Source organism: Cibotium barometz, unplaced genomic scaffold (genome assembly GCF_041138505.1).
Source record: "Cibotium barometz isolate CiBa-2024 unplaced genomic scaffold, ASM4113850v1 ctg539, whole genome shotgun sequence".
Taxonomy (NCBI): domain Eukaryota; kingdom Viridiplantae; phylum Streptophyta; class Polypodiopsida; order Cyatheales; family Cibotiaceae; genus Cibotium; species Cibotium barometz.
In genome coordinates this window covers 133,372-147,693 of record NW_028229454.1, presented here as the reverse complement: position 1 = coordinate 147,693, position 14,322 = coordinate 133,372, and the positions used below count along the sequence as shown (strand labels likewise).

The window sequence follows — 14,322 nt, the reverse complement described above, 5'->3', positions numbered from 1 at the left end:
GCAACTGGCGCCTCGTAGTGCTATCGTTGGCCTGGAAGGCATCGGCTGGATCGGTAATCCGCTGGCCCGCCACGTGTGAATTTCAACCATGCGCACTCGGTGGGGTGGCAGAATGTCCACTCGCGGACCTTAACCCAAGGTTGCTCTAGGTGAATGCTCGCCATATTCCCTATCGGAGTTGATCCCGAGAGCTTTCGATCAGCCTTTAAGTGGGTTAATGACCGAAGCCACGCTCTTACGAAACTATATTCATAAGGTCATGGTTATTAAACTTGCTTCTACCTCTCAAATTACTTTTACTTCTAACTACATTTCTAGGGCAGGGGAAATAGCTCAGTTGGTTAGAGTGCTGGTCTGTCACGCCAGAAGTCGCGGGTTCGAATCCCGTTTTCCCCGGCGGGTGGCGCCTCCGTTTCGACAGGTGCCGATGGCTTTTCGACAGGTGCCGATGGCTTTTCGCCAGGTGCCGATGGCATTTCGACAGGTTCCGAGCACTTCTCTTTGACGGGCTCCTCTTCTTTGACAGGTTCCGAATCCTCTTTAACTGGGTTCTCCTTGACAGGTTCCGAAACCTCTTCCTTCGTTGAGTGATAATTTGCCGTTGATTGAGGAAATGCCGTTGATTGAGGAACCATCGGGAGCTTATGTTCTTCGCGGACAACGAAAGGGCTCCACCGTTAAGTTAATCAGGGCTGGGGTCGCTCTATGAATGGCCGGGCTACTAGAGGTCCAAGTCTTCAAAGGTGCTCCCCTTTCTTCGAGGTTACCGTGCTGGAAACCGAACTTTGCGTGACTCCGTCCCTCACGTATTTCCAGCTTATTGAGCGTGCTTCCTTTCCCGGGGAACAGACGCGAGGCTCCTAACACTAGGACAGAAACGAACATGGCAACGAAATTGCGTAGATGATTCTGAGTTCCTGCAGCTCGCACCCCGTGTCCACGGCTACACGCCAAACTGAGGTGGAGAATTCATTAAGCCCCCATCCCATTTGTTCTCTGTTCACTTCGTTTCCTTTCCGGCGATTTCACGGCCTCGTAGTGCTATCGTTGGCTTCCGCAATGCAATGCAATGCGGGAAGGCATTCAAACGCCGCGCCGAATGGAGGTCTATTAGCACGTGGCCCTAGGATTAACTGCAAGGCCTAGCTACGGCTCTCCAATTTGCATGGCTTAACGCGGGTTACACGGCCTGGTGTAACGGCCAGGTCACTATTAATATTAAAAACACAGGACAATGGGTTAACGTCGGTGAACCGCATTGGCAAGCCAATTTCAACCATGCCGCCCACGAAAAGGGCTGGCTTTCCCTACCTAATTCAGTCAATAAACCTACCCAGTCCAGTCAGTAATCCTGTGAGTCAGGAAATTAGCCTTCCCGGCGGGGTATTAGCCTTCCCGGGTCTTTGCAGCATGCGAAAAGGCTGGAGAGAACGAAGCGAGTAGCTTTGCTATGTAGTATCGAATACATATGGCAAAACCTCCCCGTTCGACTGAACTACGAATACCGAGCGAGATACGCAATAGCTTTGCTTTCACCGGCTAAGCTATTACTACTCGACTGAACTACGAATACTCTCGGGATTGCTATACTACATAGCTACTCCATAGCGAAAGAGCTCGCATGCTAAGCTAATTCAGGACTCCACTTACTGGCTTCACGAATAATCTCATTACCTTCACGAGCGAGGTCACGGATAGACAATCTGATCCGATTTGCTGAATATACATACCTCTGAAAGTAAAAGCAAAAGCGGAAGTGAGAGTGGAAGTGGAAGTATGGCCCGATTCCACTAATAAAGACCTCTCGGGACTCCTAATACTAGGGATCGGATCGAACAAGCATAGGCCCCCATGGCCTGAAGGCGAACCGGAAGCGGGATTCGAACCCAATAGCTACTTTCGCTCGGGTCGATCTCGCCATGACGCCACCAGAGCGATCCACATATCTATCAACGGGAGGGCCAGAGTACGTAATCGACGCTGATGCAATTTTTGATCGAATTAGTCACGAGACGCTTTCCGATGGACCTGATACTTCTCCCATGGTAAGGAGGCGGGTAGCTTCGTGGCTAGAAGCAGCAGTAATTTCGGTTTCTCGGCGAATACCTCTTTCCCGGAACAGGTGAAGTAATCTTTCCTCCCCTTGGCCAACACTGCATTTCACGGACTATTCATCCTGATGCTTAAGAGTCGGATAGAGGAAATCTTCGTTCAAAGGGAAAATGGGGAAGATACGAGGTTTCAATCCTCTCTCATCAGATACGCTGATGGTCTTGTGGTCTTCTATTTGAGTCTAGGAGTTATCAAGCCCGTGAGAAAACTGAGCAATGGCTCTAGCCAGCCGATAGGGCTAAAGCGACAAGGAAGTAGAACTCCAACCACGGCGTAGGTGTTCTTGGCGCTCATTGTTCTTCCCGCCTGTGGACATCATGGGTGGAGGTGGATCGCATCATTCCACGTCGTCCGGGAGGCACGAGCTGCTGAAACAACCTGCGGCAGTTGCTGCATGGGCATCGTCACGATCAGAAGAGGGCGGGGGAGCTCGCATTCCGGAACCCCCACCCGATGGGATGCGGGGAGCCGTATGACGGGAAACTGTCACGAGCGGTTCTGAATCGGCGGTCAGGCAGGGAACTCCCAACCCGATTGGTCGACCATAACCGAAATAAGACTCCGGAAAAGTCGTCGCCGTTGCCAAGAAATAGTTCATTTACATGAGTAAGAAACTGACGTATTTCCACTGGTCGCTTCCGTTTCGTATATTAGTTATTTCGTATGTCTTGTATAGTTTTCCGCGAATTAGCATTAAAAGGTTCTTTAATAGGCATAAACAAGTCGTGTTGGCAGCTGGTCGGCTTTACAAGTCCCGAGGGGTCTTCCTCAATCACTAATTACTATTTTGCTTAAAATATTACGGAGGTTGGTTCACACTTTATGGCATCGCAGAAAAGGCTTTAGATTATTTCAACGGGTGGCCTTTACTAGGGTCACCCCCCTTAAATGAGAGGCGGGAAAAACGTTCTGCTGGCTGGGTAACATAATGGCAATGTATTGGACTGCAAATCCTGGAATGACGGTTCGACCCCGTCCCTAGCCTATTCTTTTTCTTTCAAATTTCGGTTATAGAATGGCCGGTCTTTTTCACTTGCTTCTGATCAGGGACTACAGCCTGTGCCTGCTTTTTGTAAGCCCGTTCCTGTTGGTCGAATGCCCGGTCTCGGCAGCTCTGCGATTTGGCTTGATCGCTCTGCAAGTGATTGCGCTTGAGTCGTGGTTCCGGGGGAATCTTTCTCCGCCAGGTCGAATGAAGGCTTGGTATTTTCTAGTGATTGAATCAGATCGTTGCCTCCTCCATTCGTCGAAGTGGCTGAAACCCGTCGACTGGCTGAAGCGGTCGACTGGCTGAAGCGGTCGAGTTTTCCGCCATGGACTTCTCCCTCTCTTGCATCAAGGTCAACCGCTTTCAAGATTGTCGATCTCTCGCTCTTGCTTAATGGTCAACCGCTTTCACCGGCAAGAGGTTACGCGGCTGCATCTATTGATGAGTGCAAGCTCGGATTCTGGAAATGGACCTAAAGGCAAGCGTAGCGAAAGGCTTCCCCGAAGGAAGCCTGAGCGAAGCGATCACCTTTCAATTATCCGATCACCTTTCACCTCCAAGTTTGCTCTTCGAATCGCCCAAGAGCGGGTCGTTTGCAGGGACCGACGAGCGTAGCGAAAGGCTATTGGAGGGAGTCCAAAGAAAGTTGGAAGAGCTTGCCGACCCGCATTCGCGGGCTTCTACCGGGCGTGGTAAACGACGAAATGCTTCGGGGAGCTGAAAATAGGCATAGATCCGGAAATTCCCGAATAGGTTAACCTTCTGAACTGCCTGCTGAATTCATGGGCAGACAAGAGACAACCCGGCGAACTGAAACATCTTAGTAGCCAAAGAAAGAAAAAGCAAAAGCGATTCCCCCGGCGAGTGAAATGGGAATAGCCTAAACCGTGAAAACGGGGTTGTGGGAGAGCGATGAAGGCTTTGTTTTGCTAGGCGAAGCAGTTGAGTACTGCACCCCAGATGGTGAGAGTCCAGTAGCCGGAAGTACGGCTGGCTTACGCTCCAACCCGAGTAGCATGGGGCACGCGAAATCCCGTGTGAATCAGCAAGGACCACCTTGCAAGGCTAAATACTCCTGAGTGACCGATAGCGAAGCAGTACCGTGAGGGAAAGGTGAAAAGAACCCCCATCGGGGAGTGAAATAGAACATGAAACCTTTTTTACAGAATAAGAAGAAAATAAAAAAGTACTTCTCAATCGAATAAGGAGCTCGAATCATTAAGAAATACTGATCCGAGCATTCGCTCGTATTCTGAAAGATGTGTCGTACTAGAGGTGCCGGTCAAGCGCAATCAACAACCCGTATCCTTGGGGAGCAGAGAACAGGGTGAGGCGGTACAACCTATTTGTTCTCTGAAGACGTTGCGTGCAATTTACAAAGACCTGCAGGCTTGGCACGCTTTCCCGTTGATTATTGATGGCTCTAGGCTCATGATCCTGTCGGGAAAGGGATGGATGTCTGAGCGGTTTAAAGAGTCGGTCTTGAAAACCGAAGTATTCGGAAAAATACCGGGGGTTCGAATCCCTCTCCATCCGTGAGTATGGTCATAAGTTAGCATTCCCACGTGGTGCGTTTTCCACCACCCGGCACTTGATTTGGAGAGCGCTTTTTGAGGGCCGAGCCTGAGGGGTTGAAAGGGATCGTCGTAATTTATGATGCGTCTGGTCCAATAGGCTCCATTTCATTGAGCGAGTCACGCTTCCGGGAGAATCGAAATATACGGTGGTGTTTCAGCTTCCCTTAATTGCTACGCCATCCGAGCTTTGCTCTGCCATTGGCGTTCTTGGCTCTATCCAGTTAACAGTGAAAAAGGGTTTCTCAATAAGAACGTTTCGAAATAAGAATCGATGTGCGGATATGATGGAATTGGTAGACATGCCAGGTTTAGGTTCTGGTGACCTTACTCAGTCGTGGGGGTTCAAATCCCTCTATCCGTAGCAGTTGGAACCTCGAAGTTATGCAATCACTAGGCCTCTAGTGATAAATCGAATGGGTTTCTTCTCTCCCTGTTAGGCCTTCAATCACTGGGCGAATAGTCCCCCTAGCCTGGAGAGTGATCCTTGAACGTGTATACGAGCCATCTACATTACCTAATCACATATTTCAGGGAGTTATTGAAGATTTCGGTGCAGCAGCAGGAGTGGGACTGTACTTCTCGTATTGCAATTCTGCCCCGATCGGATGCGGAGAAACAACGCTTTGAGCTGACCCACAGTGTCAGCAGCCTGGCGACTTTGCGAAATACACTCGACCAAGACCTCTCCAGTCAAGTCAAGCAGCCGGCGCATTATAGCCCCTCTCGTGACCCTAACAGACACCCAATAGTTAGTTACGCTAGAAGGTGCGAAATTAATTGGAGCAGGAGCGGCTACCATGGCCTCAGCGGGAGCAGTAGCAGGTACTGGAAACGTATCTAGTCCTTCGACAACCTCTGTGGCGTGAAATTTATCATTAGCCAAACAATTATTCGGTTATGTTACTCCAGGCTTTGCCTTAACAGAAGCTATTGCCCTGTCTGCTTTGACGATGGCCTTTTTAATATCATTCGTATCTCGAGGAAACAAAGTTAGCAGAGAACAAATAGGTTATACCTACGGGATGGGGGGGGCTTAATGAATCCCCCATCTCCGGGGGAAATAGCTCAGTTGGTTAGAGTGCTGGTCTGTCACGCCAGAAGTCGCGGGTTCGAACCCCGTTTTCCCCGTTAGCATCATGCCAAGTTTTCCCAAGTCAGAGTTGATGATATTGATGGAAAAGAAGCCCGACCACCCCTGCCCTCCGAGTAGAGCATGTAGCGGAAAAACCTTGTCAGTCTCTACCCTTTTTACTTCGCTATGCCTTTCATCGTTTAGCGTAGTGTTCAAGAATTAGTCTAGGTCACTCAGAGCCCACGGAGTGGCCCCGCGGTTGGCTCATTCTTCGCCCGATTAAACTCTGTGCTTAAAGCCTTTATGCCTCCCTCTTTGCTTTAATCGATTTGTGCCACTTTACCCAAGTGGGCCACCCTTCAATTCAATTCGATTCAAAAGGTGCGGGCCACGTACTCTTATCCAAGCAGGCTCGGCATGGAAATCATGGGGTTTTCGGCCACGAAAGGGCAAGGCTTTGCAGTACCGGGCAGGCCTCCATGGGAGAGTGTGATGTACCAAGTCGGGCAATCGCTTGAATCCAGAAAACCTTCCCTTCCAACTCGAGAATGCAATCTTTCAATTATCAGAACTCAAATGGAATGTGAATCATCGCGTAGCCTGCCTAAGACAGAGGGATATTTTGGAAATAGCCCATGGAAAAGCGGAGAGGGGTATTGATGGTTGACATGAAGCGAATGAGGCGTCTGAATCAAAGGATAGTTACCTAGATAACATTCATTCATGTATACTACTATAATGCCATCGCGATATGCCCGGCGAACCATCCCGGGTCAGAGTTGTTCTTTTTCGTTCAATTACCACATAGAAATCTATCTCATAATTAGTAGTAATAGTAATACAATAACATTTGGGTGTATAGCTCAGTTGGTAGAGCATTGGGCTTTTAATCTAATGGTCGCAGGTTCAAGTCCTGCTACACCCAGACTTGAGACTTATAGTAATTACATGATTACAAAAGAAAGTGTACTTCAAAGATCACTCCGCTTCGGCCCGGTTGTGTTGAAGGGGCCACCTATAGTGGCTAGGCTGTACAGTTAAGTTGCCCCTTGCACCCACCTTACGCCTCGACATCATCCATTCGAAAGCGCGCTCGCCGAACCGCCCGAGGACGGACCGAGGGGGAAAGCTGGCTTGCTTGCTTTTCCGCCCCCTCCCGGGCATCGCTGAGAAAGCGCTTGGCGCTTTCTTGCTCCGCTCCTTCGTTCGTAAAGCCAACGAAGTTATCTGAACCTGAACGATTCAGAACTAACATCCGAAGCAAGTTGAGTGGGTGAGCCGTATGATGGGCGACTGTCTCCCGCGGTTCTGGGGGGACTAGGTACCCCGGGACACCGGGGGTCACTCTATTTTATTATATACGCCTGGTGAAAATAATGTATTTCGATACGCCTAAAAGATGGATTCTATATAAACCAATGGATCCCGAGAAGTCGTTGCTACTAGCTATTAGTTTCTCGTCGATTAGTTTTCTCTTCTTATACCTTTCCCCGCTTTTCCTAGTCACTCATGAAATGGCACGTTGTCTATGTATTCGAGTGGTCTCATTGAATCTCTTCACTTCGGGGTGGGGGTCCGCCCCCTTCTCTCCCGCCCGCTGCTTCCCGCTCTAGTTACGGTTGTGTGCCGTGGACACACGGATAGATTCATTCCCCAATATCCCCGGCTCGGACGCCCTTCCTGGGTCCTCCTATCCCATGAATATGTTTACGGGGTCTGTTAATCAGGTCGGACGGAGGGGTGTATTCACTATACCGAAAGACCGGGGTTGCCCAAAAGCCCTCCAGGGTGGCGCCCTCCTTAGGAAAGTTGGTTTGAGGGAGAAAGCGGTGGAAAGGTCAATTCGTTTCATTTCCATGGAAGAGGAAGGTACGAGCGGGTTGGGTTCTCTGGCCTAGGCAAAGCATCAGATACACGTTTCGCTATCCATTAACAGTGAAAGCTACAATCTTTTTCAGACCTAACCTATTGGGAGAGGCAGGATTCGAACCTACGTAGAAAACCTTCAACAGATTTACAGTCTGTCGCTTTTAACCACTCGGCCACTCTCCCCGTTCAAAGTAAGCTTTGACTGACTTTCTGAGCCAAGATCGCGATTGGGAAGAGAGAAATCGGTCAATCCACACGTCCTAACCCCTTCCAATGGACTAATCGAACAAGTAGAGGTTCAAGGAATCAAACAAATAGAGGCCATGTTGAATGCCGTCGGTACACCTATGCTCGGAGCTTCTGAGAAATGTCATGGTCTAGTCCCCGGAATACGCTTAGCATTCGAAGTCTTTGAAATAATTGCCTCGAGAGCAAGGCTTCGGTCCTTCTCGATAGAATCGTCACGAAGCGAATCGACAAAACCCAAGGTGACTTCTCGTTCTCCCTATTGTGGGCGAGGAGGGATTCGAACCCCCGACACCGTGGTTCGTAGCCACGTGCTCTAATCCCCTGAGCTACAGGCCCCGTCTCCACTGGATCTGTTCCAGGAACCCCTTCGCCGAAGCAACCTTTCCTCTCCTTACCCATTCCGGGTCAGAAAGATGCGGAAGCTTAGGATCCTCTCTCAGAATATGCCGACACGGAAGAGATGCCACACTGCGAACAAATAAGACACTTTAGAAAGAAGGAAAGAGGCGTAAAGAAGGTGGTATCGTATCTGTTACGAGGCATAACATACATGTATTCTCGATCATTGAGTTCGGGTATACTTATTGAAGGGAAGTCCATATAATTTCACTGGACTCGGAAGCAGGTTAATTGATTGAAGTAAACTAAACCGAATTCTCCACCGAGTTTTCAAATCAATGAAAAAGCCGAACAAAGCACAAAGCAATGTAAATTGATTGGCCGTTACCATCCTATGTTACCATTCGTGAGCTGTGGTTCGGGGGATCCCCGAGGAATGGCGGACCGTTGTTGTTCTCGAGCAAGAGAGACACTTGGTCAACAATCCCATTGAGAATCCGTTTTGGGCATCTTTGTCTCGTAGGTGCCATGCCCAGATCCTTGTGGTACCGATAGGGTCATCACGTCTTATAAAAGCACCAATACCCGGAGCAAGCAACTCTTCGTCGTTTCCCCGGCTTTTCACCAATACCCGCCATTCAATCTACTTACCATTTTTATCATTTTTTCTATACGGCTTTTTTTCGATTACCACCGTCTCGAGGGCGGGCCTATTTAAAAGCTCTAGTCGATCAATTCTCATGTTTGTTTCAGTTATTTTCTCCGGATGCAAGACTCGAACTTGCGACCCATGGATTAACAGTCCACTGCTCTACCGACTGAGCTAATCCGAAACAAGAATGGGTGTATTACTGACCCGAATGAAGCCCTGCAACCCTTTTTTCTCTATAAGGGGGTGATGGGGTTGTGAAGGGCTCAAAGTGAATAGAGACTGGAAGCTGGCTAAACGAATGGCGCATCTATATACGGCAATTTTATTACCAGGCTATACTATAGGGGGCCAGTACCGAAATCTTTCTGTCTGTAGCCGGCGCCTCTCACCAACCAAATAACATGGCACTTTCCCAGCACGAGTAGGAGCGGAAGCTGAGAAAGAGCTTTGCGCTTTATCCCAGCATCTATCTCAGAAAATATGTATCTAATCAAGCGTAGCGATCAAGGTCATGTAATGACCGATATACCGATGCTTTTTCACAAGCGGAGAACGACGCGGAGCGGGCGGGACAGAAAAAAACGATCTATTTACTCAATTTTTTTCAATTCAACACATTTAAAAAACAAAAATAAATAAATCCTTAGTGTTCAATTTGACCATTTCCCCGAGTTCATATCGTCCGGAGAGACGGTCTTTCATCTCTTTAAATCCCAGAAGCTTTTTCTTCCGGGTTCATCCCCGTTGGCCTGTGCCTCTGGGTCGATATCAGGCTCGACTGGCAGCTCCTTGCACTGTGTCGTACGCTGTTTCTCGTATTCCGTAGCCAAGGCCCCGCTCTGATTATTGGACAGTTCGTCCGGTCCCGTTTGTCGATTGGATTCGGTTTCCGAAGACCGAATGCCCGTGGCTGCAACCTCACTGCCCTCCGCCTGCTGCGAGGATTTGTCAGCTTCCCTGAAACGATTGGAGAGGGATTGCACCATCTGTTCTAGCGCCTTAAACTTCTCTTCGAGCATCTTACGTGCCAAGCGTTCGGTTTGCAGTTCTTCCTTGAGTTTCCCGTGCGCTGAGCGTTCTGCTTTCAGTTCTTCCTCGATTTTACGTTGCTCTACCGCTTCATTACCCAAATCCCGATTCTCCATGTCTACAGGCTTCACATCACAGAACATACCCTGACTCTCCCCGGAAAAAGTAGTCAATGAAATAATGTCGCTTGACAGGCCCCTGGATATGACGTCTAGCCCCTTGAATAAATTAGTAATGAAGAAGTTGCAACCGACATGGAATCCAAACCGATATGGAAGGTGGTATTCTATCAAACTCGCAGTTACAAATACTAGATTTGCTTAATGCGTGCTCTACCCCCCTGTCATGTCAGTCCCCATGAACTATCCGATAGTGCTATCAATGACACGTAGCATACTTGATGAGTCCTTCTTTCCAAACCCGCTATTGAGTAAAACATATTTATCAGATGGGGTGGCACGCTATGAACATTCGGGTATTGGCCCCCGATATCTATGAAAGTTGGTGCGGAGACTAAACCAGTACCCATGGAAGTTATGGTGGAGACCGGAAAAAATGAGGCTTTGGCAGCAGCCTTTGGCAGCAAGACTTTGTATTTGCTTATTCTCGCGTATCTTTCCGATGGTCCTCCGAAAATCTATAGCATTCTGCTGGAACACATCCTGTCTCTTGACCTTAGTAGTTTTATGCATAGTTGGTACTATAGCCCCGATCATGGCTACTAATAAAATTGAACTAGACACCGGGAACGGAACCGGATAGTTGGTATAAAGTAAATTGCCTAATGTTTCCAAATTAGTCCAACTTTGTATTCTTTCAGCATAAACCGTATATCTCAGATAGGTTGTATTCAAATTGGTTGGTAGTATTGGAATGTAATCATTGTCTAGAATGACAAAGATTTCCGACCAGGAAATCAGTCCAATAGTACCACCTACTGGTAAGTAGCGCAATACATTCTCGTGGATTTCCGCTATTTTGGTATCTGGCATCATCACTACAAATGAAAGTGACACAGCAATCGCGCCTATATAAACCACTGAGAGGATCATAGCGGAGAAGTCGGGACCTAACAAGGGAAGTAAACCTGAAGTATTGCGGGAAACGGGGATGAAAAAGAGAACGGAATGGACGGAGTTTTTAGCACGTATGACCGTAACAGCAGAGACTGAAGCCATGCCCGGAAAAACATCAAGGAGTAGCATGGTTTTATTGTTTCTCTCTCCTATTCTATATTAGTGGCAGTTTGTCCCTGCGCAAGCCGGATTCGACCCCATCTGATTTGGCAATGACGAGATGTGGAAGCTCCTAGTGCACCTGGTATTCTTCACTACGAGATACGAGATCCCGTGCACCCGAAAATGGAATTGTGGAAACTTTGATTGCAAAAGATGGCTTCCTTCCACCTTTATTCGTTGGTCGCAACTTGTTATCGTTGGTCGAACGCTCTTGAGTCGTGGTTCCAGGGGATGCAGGGTCGAATGGTGGCGAAGCAGGGTCGAATGGTGGCACGGATCCTTCATTCGTATCTGCCGCGGAAACCTCAGAATAAATCTTTAAAACGATTGGACTCTTTAAGCGGTGATGAAACCATAAGAATAATCAACCGGATTCATAGCAACACCTCAAACAATGGGGCGTCTGCCTAACCACCGGCTTTGCCCTGCTCTGCCAGTCAAGCACCAAGCTTATCATTGGGGAGGACCCGATGATGGTACGCGGCCGAACGCCAGAGTGATTTGCGTAACCAGAACTGACAGCTAAGGGCAAGGTTACAAGCGAAAAATCTCGAGGAATCAGGGCATGTTCCATTCGGTGGTTCCGGTTGCTTAAGACTGGTTTCCCTGATAGCTGAAAGTTCTCCAAAAGTATGAAAAGCTGGAGGGCTTTATACCATCCATTCGAATATGGTTGAATTCTATTCACCAGCCCGAGGACTTGGAGCACACTTGTTCCCACTGCTCGAAGTTTTGAAAACTACTACAAAAGAACGAGGGATCCCCGGTACAAGAACATAAGGGCCGAAACTACTTGAGGCATTCCGTCCAACGTAAGCATCTGGATAATCAGGGATGCGACATGGCATACCCGAAAGACCTGGGAGATGCGTGAGAGAGAGGGTCGGATTCGCTCCAAAGAGAGTAATCCAAAGATAAATTTAACCCGAAGTCTCTAGGTATTAAAGACCAGGCATTTTACCTATCCGGTAGTGGAACCCTACAGATAAAGCAGAAACAGCTCCCATAAAAGATGCATGATAGAAATATGCAACCACGTGATAAGTATCGTATAGAGCAACGTCTATCCCGGAATTAGCCGAGACTATACCAGTAAGTCCTCCTATAGTAAACGGAAAGATAAACCCTACTGCAAATGACATGAGTGTTTTGTATTATATTGAGCCTCCCCACATGGTGGCAATCCGACTAGGAACCTTGGTTCCAATAAGCACGGCGATAGTCATGATGGCCGCCGTAAAGTAGGCACGTGTATCCACGTCCGAGCCTACGGTGGACATATAATAAGCCCGAGCAGTAAATCCAAGAACTCCGATACTGATCATGGCATACACCGTGCCTGAATAACCGAAGACAGGTTTTCTGGGGAGAGTGGAGACAATATAACTAATGATACCAAGTCCCGACGGAATAGAAGTATGAACCTCTAGATAACCAAGGAACCAAAAAGGATGCTGGTATAAGATAGGGTCCCCTCCTCCAGCAGGGTCAGAAGAGGTGATATTAGAGTTTCAATCGGTTGATGACGTGGTAATTGCACCTGCCAATACGAGAGGAGGTGGTAAAAGTAGGAATGCTGTCACTGAAACGAACCAAACGAATAGGGGTAATCTATGCATGGTCATTCCGGGTCCGCGCGTATTGGGGATAGTGGTTATAAAATTAATGGAACCTAAAATAAGGAAAACACCTGATAAGTGGGGACTAGAAGTGGCTAAATCAACAGCTCCTCCGGAATGACTGGTTATACTACTCAAAGGGGGATAGCACATATGTTAAATAGCCTCAGCAGCGTTGTGCTTGCCTAATGCTATACGCCATATGTCTCTGTATGGATCGGACTGTACCTTTATCTATCACCCTGTCACGAAGCCTTTCCCTTAGAGAATCCCTCAGGTCTACTCGAACTTTTCCCGATTATTCTTATAGCGGATGGCCCTTGACCGGAGCTTCAGCTCTAGTGATTTCATACCCCTGAATCGGCTTTAGAAGAGCTAACTTGTGCCAAGCACTGTCCCACTGTAGACAGTCTTTAATCGATAGGGGCGCGCGCGGCCGGGCCGAGTAGGAATATGTGGCCTTCGTCCCATAGCCTCTGATAAAGGCCTATCCAATTCGTCAAGCCAACCGCGATAGAGACCCGTTGTTGTTTTCTGTCCTTCTCGTATAAGGTCTCTCTGCCTCTATAAAGCCGGTAAGCCGATCAAGGTCAGCAGCCATACCTGTTGCCGGGATTGACACAAGTCTCTGGAAGAGTAGCACCCCTTGAATCTTTACGGATGTAGCATTTGTGCCCCATTGAGAGCTTTGGATCTTTCAATACCTGATGGGCTTGACGAACTCCCTCGCAATAGAAATGCTTACTAGTTAAGCATGGGTATTGACCAAATATAGGAAAAAGCTAGCATCTTTCGATCTGATACACTCCCATGATCTTATGCGCATTGACAGACCTTACACCAAGCATCTTCCTGACGTAGTAAAGGATCTGTGGATTGTACTTGCCTTGGGCAATGGGGAGACTCAGGTTGTACTCGCGTCTTAGAGCACGATGCCAAAGCAGCTATCTTCGTCTGTCACACCTACAAGCTATCCGCAGAGTGATAGATATTCCGCATTGAGTCTCTGATGGGAGGGCGAATCCCCCCAGGCAGGTTGTCCCCTTGTGGGAAAGGTTTTTGCATATAGTAGTTTGGATTTCGAAGGCCTGCGGCCCGGCTTAGCCCTTTTCTCTGTAGCGAGGATGTTCCTGCATCGAGCGGAATTACTGTTCCCTATGTCTCCACAGGGCACGGCCTTTTTAACCGTCCACCCAGTGCCACTACCCACCTCTACTAAGGCTGAACTTGATAGAAGCAACAGCAAAGGTGGCGACAACCGAAATGGAATATTATTTAATCATGGAAATGCCGTGTCAGGTGCACCTGTAAGAATCAGAACGAACCGGTTACCGAATCCACCTATCATCGCCAGCGTAACCGGAAGGGATGTCGTTAAAGAAGCGTAAGCGATTATTAACACATTATAAGGTTAATGATTTCCACTAGGAATTTAATGGCCGGGTTATGTTGATTCCATACAGATTAGTACTAAGAGGCGTGTGCCCATTACTCCAGCCGTGGCACCAAAGATTGAGTGTAGAGTACCTATATCTTTGTGGTTCGTGGAAAATAGCCATCTTTACACGAAACGGTTTG

The 14,322-nt window shown here is 48.2% G+C and overlaps 6 non-coding genes across 6 annotated transcripts; 3 read left to right on the top strand and 3 right to left on the bottom strand.

The window, feature by feature from the left end:
• Nucleotides 1-322: 322 nt before the first annotated feature.
• TRNAD-GUC (transfer RNA aspartic acid (anticodon GUC)) lies at nt 323-396 on the top strand. The gene has a single exon. It is a non-coding gene; the product is annotated as a tRNA-Asp (tRNA).
• A 5,335-nt stretch (nt 397-5,731) lies between these two features.
• Nucleotides 5,732-5,805, top strand: TRNAD-GUC (transfer RNA aspartic acid (anticodon GUC)). The gene has a single exon. It is a non-coding gene; the product is annotated as a tRNA-Asp (tRNA).
• Nucleotides 5,806-6,601: 796 nt separating this feature from the next.
• TRNAK-UUU (transfer RNA lysine (anticodon UUU)) lies at nt 6,602-6,674 on the top strand. The gene has a single exon. It is a non-coding gene; the product is annotated as a tRNA-Lys (tRNA).
• Nucleotides 6,675-7,718: 1,044 nt separating this feature from the next.
• On the bottom strand, nt 7,719-7,801 carry TRNAY-GUA (transfer RNA tyrosine (anticodon GUA)). Its single transcript has one exon. It is a non-coding gene; the product is annotated as a tRNA-Tyr (tRNA).
• A 328-nt stretch (nt 7,802-8,129) lies between these two features.
• Nucleotides 8,130-8,203, bottom strand: TRNAR-ACG (transfer RNA arginine (anticodon ACG)). Its single transcript has one exon. It is a non-coding gene; the product is annotated as a tRNA-Arg (tRNA).
• Nucleotides 8,204-8,966: 763 nt separating this feature from the next.
• Nucleotides 8,967-9,039, bottom strand: TRNAN-GUU (transfer RNA asparagine (anticodon GUU)). Its single transcript has one exon. It is a non-coding gene; the product is annotated as a tRNA-Asn (tRNA).
• Nucleotides 9,040-14,322: the final 5,283 nt, after the last annotated feature.